This window comes from Berghia stephanieae, chromosome 4 (genome assembly GCF_034508935.2).
Source record: "Berghia stephanieae isolate SIO BIC M18660-M18661 chromosome 4, UCSD_Bste_1.3, whole genome shotgun sequence".
NCBI lineage: Eukaryota > Metazoa > Mollusca > Gastropoda > Nudibranchia > Aeolidiidae > Berghia > Berghia stephanieae.
Genome location: NC_088363.1, coordinates 9244155 through 9261654, shown reverse-complemented (window position 1 = coordinate 9261654; position 17500 = coordinate 9244155). Strand labels below are relative to the sequence as shown.

General features: G+C 36.6%; 1 protein-coding gene across 2 annotated transcripts in view; it reads left to right on the top strand.

Annotated features, from left to right (window-relative positions):
• Positions 1-17500, top strand: part of LOC144969995 (uncharacterized) — a 169783-nt gene that overhangs the window by 589 nt on the left and 151694 nt on the right. The gene's annotated exons all lie outside the window — the stretch shown is intronic.

The following is a 17500-nucleotide window of genomic DNA, read 5'->3' as shown; positions in this document are numbered from 1 at the left end:
AAGTGCTGGCATCACTATTGTCATTTATTCTTTTATTGACTTCCATAGGGCTGACTCCGACGACCCGGCACTGCCGTCCTCTGCCGTCTTCCGGATAAAGACGTCGGGCACGGACACAATATTAAGAATAAAGAGAAAAGCCGCTAGACCTATGCTTACCGAACACCCGACGTCCTCTGCCGTTTTTTTAGGTGCTTGGTATAGGTAGATCTAGCGGCTCTTCTCTTTATTCTTTTTATTTTGTCCGTGCCCGACGTCTTTATCCGGAAGACGGCAGAAGATCAGGACGGCAGTGCCGGATCATGGGAGTCTGTCTCCGTGTGGGCTAGTCCTTCATGCTAAACTAAACGTAGTATTTGCATTTTGCTTCTAAATCATCCGATTGTGATTCCTCGGCTGCTTCTGCCAAATCTTTCCACTCGCGTGTTGCGGTATTTTGCGATCTTTCTTATTTTGTCTGAATTTATTGTTCCATAATAATGGTCTTGCTTGGTGTTGTATTTGGGGGTCCCGATAGCTCAGTTGGTAGAGCACTCGCTTCATACGCAAAGGGACCGAGATTGATTTCGAAATTATATTTTTTTCTGACCTCTCTGTCCACCCAGCAGTGATTGATTGTGTAGCTGGTTCTGTCAGATCTGGCGGAATGTACTTTGCGATAGACAAGCGTCCTATCCATTGGGTAGCAAGCAATTGCTATTGTGCGTGTCACGATATAGAAACTGGGATAAACCCCGACTCCATCATGGGCCACTGCTACTAATTTTTAGGGATTGTATTTGTTTTCAAACGTATTTTCTACCAATCGTGACTGCGAGGTTTCCTGCTGAAAAATATGCCAGTGCATGGCATGGCTTAATCACTCGGAAGTTGAAAATTTTGGATTTGCAGTTTCTGAAAGAATATGTTCTCCAGAACATTTTAATCTTTTTTTAAAGTAAATCCGGTGATTTTTCATGATGTTATGGTCAGATGTATGGGAAAGGTATCCAGTAACTTTTCTCAAATTTCATACTTTTTCAACTTGAAATATTTAGGAGTGAAACTAAGCTTTGCTATTTCCCAAAGATGTACAAAAAGGGTTGATTTAATCGTATATGACATGAACTCATTTTTGATAAATATTGACCTTCTAACTAAACTTGGCAATATGTCAGTTCAAATCTTTTCACCATCCGACTGATTATATCATTCACTGTAACAAATGGTTTGCGAGAAAAGAACGAAAAATCTAATATTCTAAATGGGTGAAATATTTGATTATCGAACTTAATTATCGTATCTTATCGTATCGTTTGAGAACTAATTGGTTCAAAAACCGTTAAATGCTCTGCATGACTTTTATGCATATATATACAATTTATCAATTATATATAAGAAATATTCAATGTCAATACATTGATGATATTGAGAATTACAAATATAAGACATAAATAAGTAGTAGCGACTCTAATATCGATATTTAAATTCCGATGTAATTTGTGCGTACATAATAAATATCGGTCCGTAATTGCTGATTTCATACGGTTGTAATTTTTGAACATAGACTATAGAAGAAATGATCAATTGATAAATAAATAAAACTTTCAAGTGGTTGGAAATGAGTTTCGTCCAAACAAGGATCCTCCTTAAAGAAGGAGAAGAGGAAGAAGAAGAAGAAAGAAGAAGAAGAAGAAGAAGAAGAAGAAGAAGAAGAAGAAGAAGAAGAAGAAGAAGAAGAAGAAGAAGAAGAAGAAGAAGAAGAAGAAGAAGAAGAAGAAGAAGAAGAAGAAGAAGAAGAAGAAGAAGAAGAAGAAGAAGAAGAAGAAGAAGAAGAGGAAGAAAGAAGAAGAAGAAAGAAGAAGAAGAAGAAGAAGAAGAAGAAGAAGAAGAAGAAGAAGAAGAAGAAGAAGAAGAAGAAGAAGACATACTGCTCCGAGACTGGGGGGGGGGGGGGAGGGGGGGGGGCTGGATCACGTGTTAATGTTTTTGTTTGTTTCATTACGGTTAACGCCATTTGTATTTTTTAAAAAGGGTTAAAATATAATAATAACACATTAGAGAGAATTAAATGTAGTCGTTAGAACCAAAGGACCGGCGCCTTCGTTAACGTATTGTTCCTATGCCTTTAGGTAAAATATTCATAACATCCGCCAGCCGGACATAACGTACCAACACACAAAACTATGTTTAACCTTGAACCGTGTTAGCCTGATTGATATACTTCGTTGAGAACTAATCATCAAAATGGCTGTCTAAAAACAATAATAAAAAGCTATATGACGTCAATATCGTTCTTTTATAATACGATTCAATAGTATGATGTCACGTCCGCCCAGCAACGAGCAGCTTGGTTCTAAACAAGAAAATGGGTACTTATTTTTTTCATGCTGGCTAGAACTTTTTCAAATGTCATGTGTGATCAGAATGTATAAAATTCAAAACATACCAGATTTATAATGTTTCTCTCCTTTTATGCTCGTCGGAGTAGTATTTCATAAGGGCGTCCGCCATTGTTCCGATAGTTTAGAACCTGTTACTATGAGTCATTACAAGGGAAGTGACGTCAAGACTTGTTGAATCCTATTTCCTGTTAACTTATCACTAACTCTGCCGGTTATTTTTAAAGAACGCTGTTTGTACTCATTGCACTTACTGTGTTTAAAAAGAAAAAAAAAACATCGGCAGAACAGCTGTCTAAAAATAATAACAGAGAGCTGAGTGATGTTAACTTCATTCCTTCAGTACTTCACGATCAATAGGGTAGAAAAGTAAACCACAAGTATCCGACATGCATTTCTTTTGCAGGTCTGATAACCCAATTCCTTATGGGCTCATTGTCAAGGTTGCCTGTTTTTTTTCAGGACAACTCGCCAAATATGTGACAAAAATTTGCCAAATGCTTCGAAAACTTGCCAAACCTTTCAAAATAGTGATCTTCGTTACACATATTCATAATAGTGAAATATTACACGTGTAATTCAAGAATAAACAAAATGCTGGCTTACCTGGTGTCGACCACTATGACTTATAAAACACCAAAGAAATATTAAACTCGAAGCCACATTAATTAGGCCTAACAGTTTCACTTTCAGTTTCAAAACCTGTCAAAGAATTAAGACTGGAACCGGAAAGGCTGAAGCCAGATTTGTGTTTGTTGTAGCCAAATAATAAAATTTCTGTGAGAACGAAATCACAAAACGAACATGCAAATACTGGGAATTGAAATATAAGATTTGACACGCTCTTTCTTTCTAATTATGTATAATAAAAATATATAAATATTATATTAATTTTCTCTGTCCAAAAAAATGCCCAAAAAAGTGCCAACTTGCCAACCGATTTGCTTTCCTGCCAACCACAATCAAAAAGTGCCAAATTTGGACAATTTGGCACTAAAATGCCAAACTGGCAACCCTGCACTCATTGTTGTAATGGAAATCTAAAAAAAAAATGACGAAATATAATGCCCATTACTACAATGCTAAACTAGGCCCAAAATAAGTGGGTTCGGATGTCAGATCTGCATATATGTACACGTTGCAATACCTCTGTGAGAGGGGGTGGGGGGGGGAGGGGGGGCGAACATATGTTAGTGTTTTTGTAGCATTTCGGCGAACTCCATTGATTGGTTTCAAAAATAAAAGGTGTTGAAAAACCATTTACATCAAAACATTTCATACTGGGCTGTGTCAAATGTTTTGGAGTCAATACGAATGTGTAACTGAATTTTAGAAAGCTTTTAGTAATTATTATTATTGTTATTATTATTATTATTATTATTATTATTATTATTATTATTATTATTATTATTATTATTATTATTATTATTATTATTATTTATTATTATATTATTATTATTATTATTATTATTATTATTATTATTATTATTATTATTTATTATTATTATCATCATTATTTTTAATTATTATAATAATAATAATAATAATAATAATAATAATAATAATAATAATAATAATAATAACAATTGTTCAATCTTAGATTCTTACCATTGATCACAGTAATGAAGACTTGCTGACGACTTACCCGAAACAAGATTCGTTAGATCCAGTTGTTTTCCAAGCGCAAACAAACCTTCCCCTTCGTTTTACACTTACTCAAATATTGTAAAATCCACAACCTTGAATTGACTCGTCTAGTCTAAACACAATCGGTCAACGTTTCAATCTTCTTTGTAGTCTTATTTTATTTGCACCATAAACAAACATGTACTTTAATCTGTGGGGGTCCCGATAGCTCAGTCGGTAGAGCACTAGTGCTAATAGCTTCCCATGCAAAGTAACCGAGATGGAATCCGGGTGAAAACGGCGATTTTTTTTTTATGATCCCACTGTCCACCTCGCAGTGATTGGGTAAATGGGTGTGTTAGATCTGGTGGAGCTGGAAGTACTTTGCGATATACTAGTGTCCTGTACAAAGAGTAGGAAGCAATTGTTATTGTCCATTTCACGATACAGAAATCCATCCGGGGGGTTAAATTGGTATCCATGGGCATAAAGGATCTTTAAATTATTCAAAGAATTTAAACTATAGTGCGGCTGTTGTCTTGTTGCATGACACTCGCCTTCGGGTCGAAAAGGTTCAGGGTTTGAGTCCGGATCTGAATGGCGTATAGTAGTGTTCGTAGTATAGACTAATTACTCGCATTCTCTTAGTTGTAAAATGAGAACCTGATCGTTAAACGCATTGTAACTGTTGGGAAAAAAAAGTACTATTGCCTAACAGGCGATCTATCTCATCCTACATATGTTTAAGTATTAGTGTCGGAGAAGGACCCTTGTAAAGCGCTATGAGTGGCTATGTAGTCTTGTAGTATGACACTCGCTTTCGGATCGGAAAGTTCTGGGTTCGAGCATCGCTCGGCGCATAGTTGATTCCTTGGAAAATGCTCTTTAATCACGTTCTCTCACCGTACTCATGTGTAAAATAAGTACCTGGCCGTCAACATTGTCTCTGTTGGAAAAAAAAGGTAATATCGCATAACATGCGTCATGTCTCGTTCTACGTGTTGTGTGTTGCTGTTGATCTGGGATCCTTGGTAAAGCGCTTTGAGCACGTTTAGTGGATATCGCGCTATATAAATGCTCTGGTTATTGTATTGTCTCACTCAAACAAAACGCTTTTTGAAATCATTTTCTTACTTGACTTATTGCCGTCCACCTTCTTAATGAATTGACTCGGACGCCTCGACAGCTTCTCTAGTTCTATTGACAAATTCCCTCTATTATTATATCTATCTTCTTCTTCTTCTTCTTCTTCTTCTTTCTTCTTCTTCTTCTTCTTCTTTTCTTCCTTCTTCTTCTTCTTCTTCTTCTTCTTCTTCTTTCTTCTTCTTTCTTCTTCTTCTTCTTCTTCTTCTTCTTCTTCTTCTTCTTCTTCTTCTTCTTCTTCTTTCTTTCTTCTTCTCTCTTCTTCTTTTCTTCTTCTTCTTCTTCTTCTTCTTCTTCTTCTTCTTTCTCTTCTTCTTCTTCTTTTCTTTTCTTCTTCTTCTTCTTCTTCTTCTTCTTCTTCTTTCTTCTTCTTCTCTTCTCTCTTCTTCTTCTTCTTCTTCTTCTTCTTCTTCTTCTTCTTCTTCTTCTTCTTCTTCTTCTTCTTCTTCTTCTTCTTCTTCTTCTTCTTCTTCTTCTCTTCTTCTCTTCTTCTTCTTCTTCTTCTTTCTTCTTCTTCTTCTTCTTCTTCTTCTTCTTCTTCTTCTTCTTCTTCTTCTTCTTCTTCTTTTCTTCTTCTTTCTTCTTCTTCTTTCTTCTTCTTCTTCTTCTTCTTCTTCTTCTTCTTCTTCTTCTTCTTCTTCTTCTTCTTTCTTCTTCTTCTTCTTCTTCTTCTTCTTCTTCTTCTTCTTCTTCTTCTTCTTCTTCTTCTTCTTCTTCTTCTTCTTCTTCTCTCTTCTTCTTCTTCTTCTCTTCTTCTTCTTCTTCTTCTTCTTCTTCTTCTTCTTCTTCTTCTTCTTCTTCTTCTTCTTCTTCTTCTTCTTCTTCTCTTCTTCTTCTTCTTCTTCTCTTCTTCTTCTTCTTCTTCTTCTTCTTCTTCTTCTTCTTCTTCTTCTTCTTCTTCTTCTTCTTCTTCTTCTTCTTCTTCCTAGTCTATCAGCTTCTCCAGCATATCACACTGTTGTCATAATGAATACCACAACTCCACACATCTCGGGTCACAGCATCATCTTCCTCTAGGCCTAGTGTTCTGTGATATCGAGTCTCGAACTTCTGCAAGGACCGTATATATAGTATGCGCTCAGGCTAAGAAGATAACAACATTGCCACCCGGAAGTATATCGTACCAATACACAAAATTATGTGTAACCTTAAACGTTTATATTCAGTTTAGTCAGAATAGCTCTTAAACGCGGATGGCCAAAAAACAATAACAAAGACCTGAGTGACGTCAATTTCGAATTATAAATATCTGAAAGGTCTCTTCCCGCGTTTAACTCCTGATGGTTCCGGAGGCGTGTCAAGTCTGTGTTTAGTTTTGAGCTTTTTATTTGAGCTTTTATATAGCGCAATATCCACTAAATGTGCTCAAAGCACTTTACAAGGGGTCCTTGGTCAACAGCAACATTTAACATGTAGGAAAGGACATAACGCCTGTTAGGCGACATTACAATTTTTCGGACAAAGAAAACGCTGTTAACGGCCAGGTACTCATTTTACACCTGAGTCCGGTGAGAAAATGTGAGTAAAGAGCCTTCTCTAAGGACTCAACTACGCGTCGAGCGAGGCTCGAACCCAGGACCTTCCGATCCGAAAGCGAGTGTCATACCACTAGACCACATCGCTGCACGTGTACCGTGTGAGCAGAGCATATTTGGCGTTGGTCTGCCTCGATGTTTGTCCTGACGTGAGTAAGTATGCGTTCATGTCTTTGTTTGCTGGGATATTGATGTCTCTTCAAACTACGTGTCCAAACGGTGTCCAAGGCGTTCCCAATAATATTTGCTTTGAACTGTTACCTTATCTTATCTTACTGAAGGTTGATTATAGGAATTATCCTTTAACCATCTCCGTACCATCCGTCTAAAGGAAAATCGTCAAATTTGTTTCGATATAACCAACACTTTTCTTGTTCTAATTTCATATCTCTTATAGTTATCGCTATAACAATAGACGCTGTGCTGCAGAGCTCATTTTTTTCTGAACAAAACAAGCATATAATCGTTACTATTTTGTCTGAAATTTTTTTTTTAGTGTTGGGTGAGTATGAAGTTTTGGGTCAAAGTCTGAAAATAGCTGGTAAGGAGAGAGTTATATGCCTTATACAATAGTTTATAATTACAAAATCTCATAAAGCTTGCATTGTGTCATTCATAGACCATTTTACACAACTTTGAATGTCAGGAAAAATAATATATCAATAAGGCAATGTAAAATCTAAAATTACTATCATAGATTACTGATTATTTAAAATTGGTCATGATCGAATGAATTATAAATATACAAATTTCATGAATGCAATAGCGATAATACTCATTTTTAAGTCTCTGATAAATTATCATGATTTAACATTGTTTCAGATGTCATGCACTTTTGTCAACATTTACAAGCCAATCTAAAAAAAAGCATGAAAGTAATGGAAACAATAATATCACATGAAAAATTAAAGTTTAAAATAGAAATAAATGAATGGATAAATAACTAAATAAACAAACAAATAAATGAATAAATAGTTAAATGAGTAAATAATAAATGTTACTTTCGTCTCCCCACAGAGGTTGAATGTCATTGGACGCCGTCATTCTTAACGCTAAATGGCCATTACCGAGCATTCGATTATCTTTTTATCAGTTGCTGCCTCCACATCTCCTATCCAGGACGTCTTTGGTTTGCCCCGTGCCTTTCTACTTTTCCCTCTAGCACTGATTTTTGCATGGTGTTGTGTCTCCGAACGTGTCCATAATAGTTCACTTTTCTCATTTTAACTTCTGCCAACAGTTTTCTGGAACTTTGGCTTGCATCAATAAGAACCAGAATGTTTGATTTCTTTCTGGCCCTTAGTAATATCAGAATTCATGTTTTTATTGTTTTGTTGCTTATTTTGTTGTTTCTGTTGTTGTTGTTGTTTTTTGTTTTTTTTGCTGTTTGCCGAAGAGGGGTTTTTAGCCCGAAACGGTCCGTGTTTTGGATTGTGTTATTTTTTTGAAGCTGTTAAATGTCTTAACTCATTATAAATAAATTTTAAGAAATAATAATAAAATTCCTCTATTTATCCCACACACAAAAATGTATCTCTGGGGTCAATTCCAAGGGAAGACTGGAATAACCCAGGCGTCAGCCACAGTGCAGCACCGCAAATTGAGCTAGGACGAAGTGACTTGCTCAATGCCACACAGCGCAGCGGCGAGTAATCGAACTCGGTACCTTTCCGTTACAAATCGAACACCGTACCGATGAGCAGTATTGCAATTGGTTAATATTATTAAATTTAAGAATAACTGTGATATCTGAATATTGGACAAAGGCTGTTTTCGTTACGTATCGACGCAGAAGTGGATCAAATTCGTTTACTTAGAAAAATAGAATAAAGCAAACTTGTAAAGATTAGTTTGAATTTCATTCTCTGAGTTACAAACAAACAAACAAACAAACAAGCAAACAAAAAAACAACAACAAAAACAAAACAAAGCAACAACAAAAAAACAAACAACCACCCCCCCCCCCCACTCCCCATCCCAGAATATATGACATCAAAAGATTAAAAAACTGTAAGAGTACAAGATTGTCAAAGTGATGACGAAGTGTAAACCGGGTTTCAACTTCATCCACACTTTTTATTGTTGCTTTCAAAACTCCTCAAGTTCGAACCTCTAAGCCATAGGAATACCAAATGGACGGGTTATCCTATCGTAAGACCAGAATCTGGCTAGGTCACGTATTTCGCCAACCTGACCAAGAATAACAGTTTAGTGGACATTGCGCTATATACAAGCTTACGTTTTTATTCTCCTCTATTTGTGCGGCTATGTGGTCTAGTAGTATGACACCCGCTTTCGGATTGGAAGGTCCTGGGTTCGAGTCTCGCTGGCGCATAGTTGAGTCCTTGGAGAAGGCTCTTTAATCACATTCTCTCACTGTACTCAGATGTAAAATGAGTACCTGGCCGTTAACAGCGTTGCCTCTGTCCCAAAAAAAATGTAATATCGCCTAACAGAGTCATGTTAAATGTTGCTGTTAGCCAGGGACCCGTTGTACAGCGCTTTGAGCACGTTTAGTGGATATTGCTCTATATATAAAAGGTCAATTATTATTTAATAATGCGACTTATATGATAGTTATCATTGCTGCATGTTTATTATGTAGCAGTGCCTCAGTGAATAAAATGGGTATTACTAATACTGTGATTAGAGCCGATTTCATTGGATTTGGCTGGCACATAAACAAATTGCAACGATAAACACGAAAAGTGACGTCAATTGAATATCTGTATATACCTATAATCTAACCCATCAATCAACCATGGTATCATACTTCATATCACTCGAGTCCGTTGATACTTTCACTCAGAAGTGACGCCTTCACCGGAAATGGTTTTGTTCTCATGTGACACAAGACTATTTAAAGCTCAATGGCGCTCTGAGCGGAAACACCCAACTCAAGTCTCCAATCTTGAGGACGCAAAAGGACCTTTAAAATCTACTGACCTTTTGTTTATGCTAAGACTAGGGCTAGAACCCAAAGTGTTTTTCAGGTTTTTCGGTTCTGTTATGACGCAATTTCATCTTTTATCATCTAAATCTCAATAGACTTTGCTAATGGACGATTTGTGTAACGTTTCGTTGTTGTTGTTTCGATTTTCACATCTTCTTCTAGAGATGTAAATGGGTTTATTATATTTGTCAAAAGATACTCTATGATTAAACTGTCTAAAAATAGTTGAGATGTAAACAGTTTGCCCTTGGAGTAAAAAAAAAAAAGAATAATGTTTGTTGGTTTGTATTTATTTCTGTAATAATTGTTATTGATTTTATTATTACTATTGTTGTTATTATTATTGTTATTATTATTGTTATTATTATTGTTATTATTATCATGATTATTATTATTATTATATTATTATTATTATTATTATTAATTATTATTATTATTATTATTATTATTATTATTATTATTATTATCATCATCATTATTATTATTATTATTAATATTATATTATTATTATTATTATTATTATTATTATTATTATTATTATTATTATTATTATTATTAATATTATTCGAGAGAGAGAGAGAGAAAGAGAGGGAAGGAGAGAGATAGATAGATAGATAGATAGATAGATAGATAGATAGATAGATAGATAGAGAGATAGATAGATAGAGAGAGAGAGATAGAGAGAGAGAGAGAGAGAGAGAGAGAGAGAGAGAGAGAGAGAATACTAATTTTAAGTGATGTATTTTCATATTTTTATTGTTCTTGTTATTGGCCGAGGAAGGATTTTGAGGGCAAAATGTTCAATGCTTGGTATTTTGCTCTATTTATTTTTATTTTTTTAAATGTTGTTATATTCATTCCGGTTTAGTACTGTTAACATTCGACAGCTTCTTGCAGCTCAGTATCACTATTATAAAGTTATTATTTTTAAAAATCGAAACCAGACAAGAGCGATAAAATTACAAAATAGCTCAACTAAAGACACAATGCAAAATGTTAGTCCAAAAATATCTAAATTTATTTAATTTTCTAAAATAAATGAATGACATTTAAATGTCAGCAATCTTATCAGTAGAAAACAGTTCGATCAACATTTTAGTATTGAACAAAAAATGAGTATGGCAGCTTGAAGTGAAAACAAACATCATCAACAACAACAACAGTACGAAAGGTTTCGGGATCATGAACCTGACGTCGCTCGCGTCTTTATTATTGCTTTTTGCCATCCGTGTATATGAGTAATTCTTACGAAACTGTAATATCCAGACTAAAAACGTTCAAGGTTACACATAGTTTTGTGTGTTGGTCCGTTATACTTCCGGATGGCAATGCCGTGAGCGTCTTAGCCAAGTGCATATTATCTATACGACGAATGAGTGAAATGTTTCCCTAACCAGAGCCGCCAACTTGAAATTTCAAGAATTCGTAGTTTCCAAGGGAATAACAGAAAAATTCACTTTATATAGCTTTGAATTTAACAATTTGGTCTCATCATGGTTCAAAAATGCCCCAACGCCCTGAATAGAGATTCTAAGAAGCAAAACTTTCCTTCTCAACAAGATTTATTGAGTCAAAGAGACCTATGCAGTTCTGTAGCTGGAGCCAAAAAATTCGTAATTTCTACGAATTTTTTGTAGTACGAGGCAGGTGCTTCGGTGAAGTATTGTCGTTTTGTTCATTGATAGTATGCGCAAATTGAGCTAGGGCGAGGTGATTTGCTCAATGCACCCAGCGCAGTGGTGGGTGATCGAACTGGTATCACCTGAAGGAATATAGATACTCCATTAACCCGCTCCTTACCGACTATAAAAAAATCGTCGTCACATCCGTTACGATACAGACAAAATTTGAAGAAAAATCGTTTGTTATATTTACAAGAACTCAACAAAATCATGTGACAAATGCACTCATTGCTTTAAAAAATCTAATTATGACATTTTGGAGGTCCGATTGCCATTGGAATCAACTGAGGTCCGATTGCAATTGGAATCAATTGAGGTCCGATTGCCATTGGAATCAACTGGGGTCCGATTGCCATTGGAATCAACTGAGGTCCGATTGCCATTGGAATCAATTGAGGTCCGATTGCCATTGGAATCAACTGGGGTCTGATTGCCATTGGAATCAATTGAGGTCCGATTGCCATTGGAATCAATTGAGGTCCGATTGCCATTGGAATCAACTGGGGTCTGATTGCCATTGGAATCAACTGAGGTCCGATTGCCATTGGAATCAATTGAGGTCCGATTGCCATTGGAATCAACTGGGGTCTGATTGCCATTGGAATCAACTGGGGTCCGATTGCCATTGGAATCAATTGAGGTCCGATTGCCATTGGAATCAACTGGGGTCCGATTGCCATTGGAATCAACTGGGGTCCGATTGCCATTGGAATCAATTGAGGTCCGATTGCCATTGGAATCAACTGGGGTCCGATTGCCATTGGAATCAACTGGGGTCCGATTGCCATTTGAATCAATTGAGGTCCGATTGCCATTTGAATCAATTGAGGTCCGATTGCCATTGGAATCAACTGGGGTCCGATTGCCATTGGAATCAACTGAGGTCCGATTGCCATTTGAATAAACTGAGGTCCGATTGCCATTGGAATCAACTGAGGTCCGATTGCCATTGGAATCAACTGAGGTTCGATTGCCATTGGAATCAACTGGGGTCCGATTGCCATTGGAATCAACTGAGGTCCGATTGCCGTTGGAATCAACTGAAGTCCGATTGTCATTGGAATCAACTGAGGTCCGATTGCCGTTGGAATCAACTGAAGTCCGATTGCCATTTGAATCAACTGAGGTCCGATTGCCATTGGAATCAACTGAGGTTCGATTGCCATTGGAATCAACTGGGGTCCGATTGCCATTGGAATCAATTGAGGTCCGATTGCCATTGGAATCAACTGGGGTCCGATTGCCATTGGAATCAACTGGGGTCCGATTGCCATTGGAATCAACTGGGGTCCGATTGCCATTGGAATCAATTGAGGTCCGATTGCCATTGGAATCAACTGAGGCCCGATTGCCATTGGAATCACTGGGGTCCGATTGCCATTGGAATCAATTGAGGTCCGATTGCCATTGGAATCAACTGGGGTCCGATTGCCATTGGAATCAACTGGGGTCCGATTGCCATTGGAATCAACTGGGGTTCGATTGCCATTGGAATCAACTGAGGTCCGATTGCAATTGGAATCAATTGAGGTCCGATTGCCATTGGAATCAACTGAGGTCCGATTGCCATTGGAATCAACTGGTCGAAGACGTCATCTGATGGACTCTCTCATGATAGACCTTAGAGTTTCCCCATGGAGATAATATTATGTTTACTGTTGACAATAGCCTTCAACAGTTGTGACGTCACTGTCCTCGTAATGACGCAAACTTAGCAAGTGGTTCTAAACTCTCGGAACAATGGCGGACGCCCTTATGAAATACTTCTCCGACGAGCATAAAATCGTGTCCAGAGGAGAAAAGCATTATAAATCTGATCATGTTTCGACTTTTATACATTCTGATCACATGACACGTGAAAAAGTTCTAGCCAACACGGAGAATAAAAAGTACCGATTTTCTTTGTTTAGAATCAAGCTGATCGTTGCTGGGCGACGTGACATCAGATTATTGAATCCTATTGATTTACAAAAGTCTGATGTAAACATCTTGAAAAACAGTCGGTAAGGATAGAGTTAAACAAACGTGTGATGTCAAGATAATACCAACGACAGGGTGATTGTGGAGGGAGAGGCTTTGCATGGGAATAATACAGGGTCTATTGTTCCTTCCCATCCTAAGCTTTTCCATGATCACTCTTTCGTTAGTATTTTCACGATAACGGTCTTCAGACAGTCCCCCATCGATGTCAACAGAAATCATAATATTATTATCTAGCTATATGTTGTCCAAAGTGGAAAAAAAATTGTAGGCAAAAATGATGTTGTCCAGAAAAATAAATAAAAACCACAAAACAACCCTCTTTAAACCCGGGACCATTCAGATAACAGTAAAGTTCGTTAACCACTCGGCCATCTCATTCCCCATATCAAAAAAAAAAAAAAAATTGAAAGAAAATAATAGAACGATAATAATGATAGATACGAAAATTATTGAAATCAACGATGACAAAAAATGCGGACCTATTTTTATTCCCTTTTAGTTGTTTTGTTTGTTTGTTATTTTTGTTTTTTTTTTTTGTTTTTGTTTGGAATATTTACTTCTTGTTACAAGAATAGTCTACATAAAGGTGAGCTATGATTGCAACACCAAAATCAGATCCATCTTTTGTGCGAAAACAGAAACTGGAAATGTCATCTTTAATTGGTTTTCTTCAGCATAATGTGTACTAAATCTGAAATTAAACAACTTAATCTTGTTTTATATACTTTTTTGAAACTTAAAACGGCAACGAATGTATTATTAGACATATTCGTACGTCACAACATCACACTGCCTTTTAAGGTATTGAACCACTGAAATATAGATGGTATGCAGATGACGTCACTCAGGCCTTTGTTATTGTTTTTGCCATCCGCGTTTGTGAGTTGTTCTCATTAAACTGTATTAACCAGACTATAAAAGTTCATGGTTACACAGAGTTTGTGTGTTGGTCCGTTATACTTCCGGATGGCAATGTTGTGAACTCCTTGGCCAAGCACATTCTATCTATAAATTCCCTGGCCGATTGCCAAGATATCCTTCAGAGCTTTTAGGCGCCAGGTTTCGATAGCGCGAAACGAAAAATAGCAATTGCTTGCTATCCTTTTGATAGGACTATAAATTTAACCAACAGTATCATTTATTTCATCAGAGCATTCAATTGACCTTATGGGGGGGGGGGGGGGGGGGGGGGGGGGGGGGGTTATGTTAATTGAGATTTTGCGCCGAATTCGAATGTCGCTTTGTCTTAGCTTGTCATTCTCGTGCTGCCTCAATCAGGTGTCGGCCATTTTGTGACGGAAATGCGAATAATATAGATAGTATGCGTTCGGTTAAGAAGCTCACAATATTGTCACCCGGATTTATAATGGACCAACAAACAAAACTGTGTGTAACCATGAACGCTTACAGTCTGGTTAATACAGTTTAGTGAGAATTACTCTTAAACGTGGATTGCAAAAAAAAAAAAAAAAAAAAAAAAAAAAAAAAAAAAAAACAAACAAACAAAACAAAACAAACAAAACATAACAAAACAAAAAAAAAAACAAAACAATAACAACGACATGAATGACGTCAACTTCGAACTTGCAATTGCCTCAGCGTTATAAATGTTTTTCTCCTCTGGATACACTTTTATGCTCGTGGGAGAAGTACTTCATAAGGGCGTCCGCCATTGTTCCGATAGTTTAGAACTACTCGTAGTTACTAATTTACTCTGCGTCATTACGGGGGAAGTGACGTCACGACTGTTGACGCGGATTCAAAGAACGACTAACGATCTAACAATATCCGTCACTGCCCAATTTATTATATAGCCAAGTCATTGTGGTAATTTATGAAAAGTGCCTTACCCAAGGAAACAACATCGTGACCATAATTTTCCACTAACACTGTCACTCATCCGGCTACTGAACACGCTAAGTTTGCTTGACCATTGTGACAAGGCAAAACAAAGTGCCAATGAGCCAACAGAGCCACGCAAATACAGCTAAATGTGCTCAAAGCCTTTTACAGATCGTCCCTGGCTATTAGCAACACCTAAACATGTAGAACGAGACATGACGCCTGTTAGGCGACAGGTTTTTTTTTTGTTTTTTTCTTGGACAGAGACAACGCTGTTAACGGCCATATATTCATTTTAAACCTGAGTACGGTGAGATAATGTGAGCAAAGAGCCTTTTCCAAAGACTCAACTTTGCACTGCTCAGAGCGGGACCCGAACCCCGGACCTACAATCCGAAGGTAAGTTTCATAACTCTAGACAACATAGCCACACAGCTATCTACCTAGTCTGCCCACCCACCCCCCTTGCCACCCCTGCCCTCCCACTCCCAAGAACTTGTCACAACTGATTGGTTATTGATTTGTGTGGTTAGACTACAGTTGACACTCGGAGATGCGTCACACATACACACACACACACACACACACACACATACACACACACATAAACGCATATGCGCGCGCGCGTACACGTGGACCGTGAAATCTAATGAGGGCAGTCAATTTCGACAAACTGACCCAGGAAAATCGATGAATGGACGAAATACGTCTTCCTATAGCTTAAATAATCCCAAAGAAACACGCTCAAATGCATACAAAATGTGTTCTATCAGGAAAAATGACCCCAAAGAAACACGCTGAATTGCATACAAAATGCGTTCTATCATGAACACATACATACAGCACTATTCAGATTAGACATTTAGAAAACATATTGATCAGAACACTTTTTAACAGAAAAATAAATTTGAACGTTTATATAGACAATATGCGCTTGGCTAAGAAATTCACAACATTGCCATCATGAAATAAAACGGACCAACACACACAATTCTGTGTAAGCATGAACTTTTATAGCTCAATGCGCTTCACAATCTTTCAGTTATTCCCCCAGCTGGCCATATAGAATCACATTTCAATTTCATACAGTACCTGTTGCCTGTTGAACTAACAATATCTTTCAATTGACTCGGTTGGTCTTATTTGAGTTTTTTTTTTAAAACAGTTTTTACCAAGAAAAGGAGAAAAAATAAGTTGGCGACGACTTAACAAATATTAATTTGTTGCTCACATTGTGTTGAAAATACTAAAATCATAACAAGTTACAGTAAAAGCGCATCTCGTCTGCAAAGGGTTAACGTAGACTTTAACGTATTTTAACTCCTTTGAGACCAAAAGCCATTTGTAATCATCTTTGTCCGATGTAATTTGAAAATTTGCTGTCAACGAACAGATATTTCATAACAAAAGACGTAATAATCATTATAATAAACTTCAGATGGTTTACAAATCCCAAGGTAGACAGCTTTCTCTACGTTGATTACTTTCACTAAAGAATTCATTCGGTAAGTAACGAATTGTATGAGAAAAAAAACCCTTTCTATTTTAGTTTATTTTCTATTAATTTAACTATTTTGAGTGTTTGAAGAATGAAAAAGTTGAAAATTACTAACAAAATGGAAAATATTACAATTTTCTATTATTTTATTTTCTTTATTTAGCTTCATCTATTTGTCTGAAAAATGAAGTATTTAAATGTAATAGCAAAACATTAACATATATATACATATATATATATATATATATATATATATATATATATATATATATATATATATATATATATATATATATATATAATGCAAATTTTCACTCACATTTTTGTGGCCGAGACGACTCGTTTCTGTGTTTTTTACACTTCTTCAGTCGGCGTAATCCATTGTAAATATTCAACCGACATACATACTACTGATTTGCTGTGATGGGTTACATTTTGTAGTGTGATCAATAACTACCAGTTAAGTGCCGTACTCTGGAAAGTCAAGTATTTAAAAATTTGGTCAGAAAACTCGACCCTCGCATATCGATTGATATGGGAAGAATGAATGGAATGTTATTCATTTTATTGTGAAACCCGAGGGATTACTTATATTACAGTTTATTTAATTTTGTGCGGCTTTGTTGTCTAGTTTTATAATACTCGCCTTAGGACCGGAAGGGTTCGAGTCCCGCTCTGAGAAGCGCATCGTTGAGCGTTTGGAGAAGACTCTTTACTCACATTTTCTCACGGTACTCAGGTGTAAAATATGTACCTGTCCGTTGTCAACATTATTTCCTGTCGAAAGAAATTACAATATTATCATTGCCTAATAACATGTCTCACCCTACATGTTAAATGTAGCTGTTGGCGAGGGA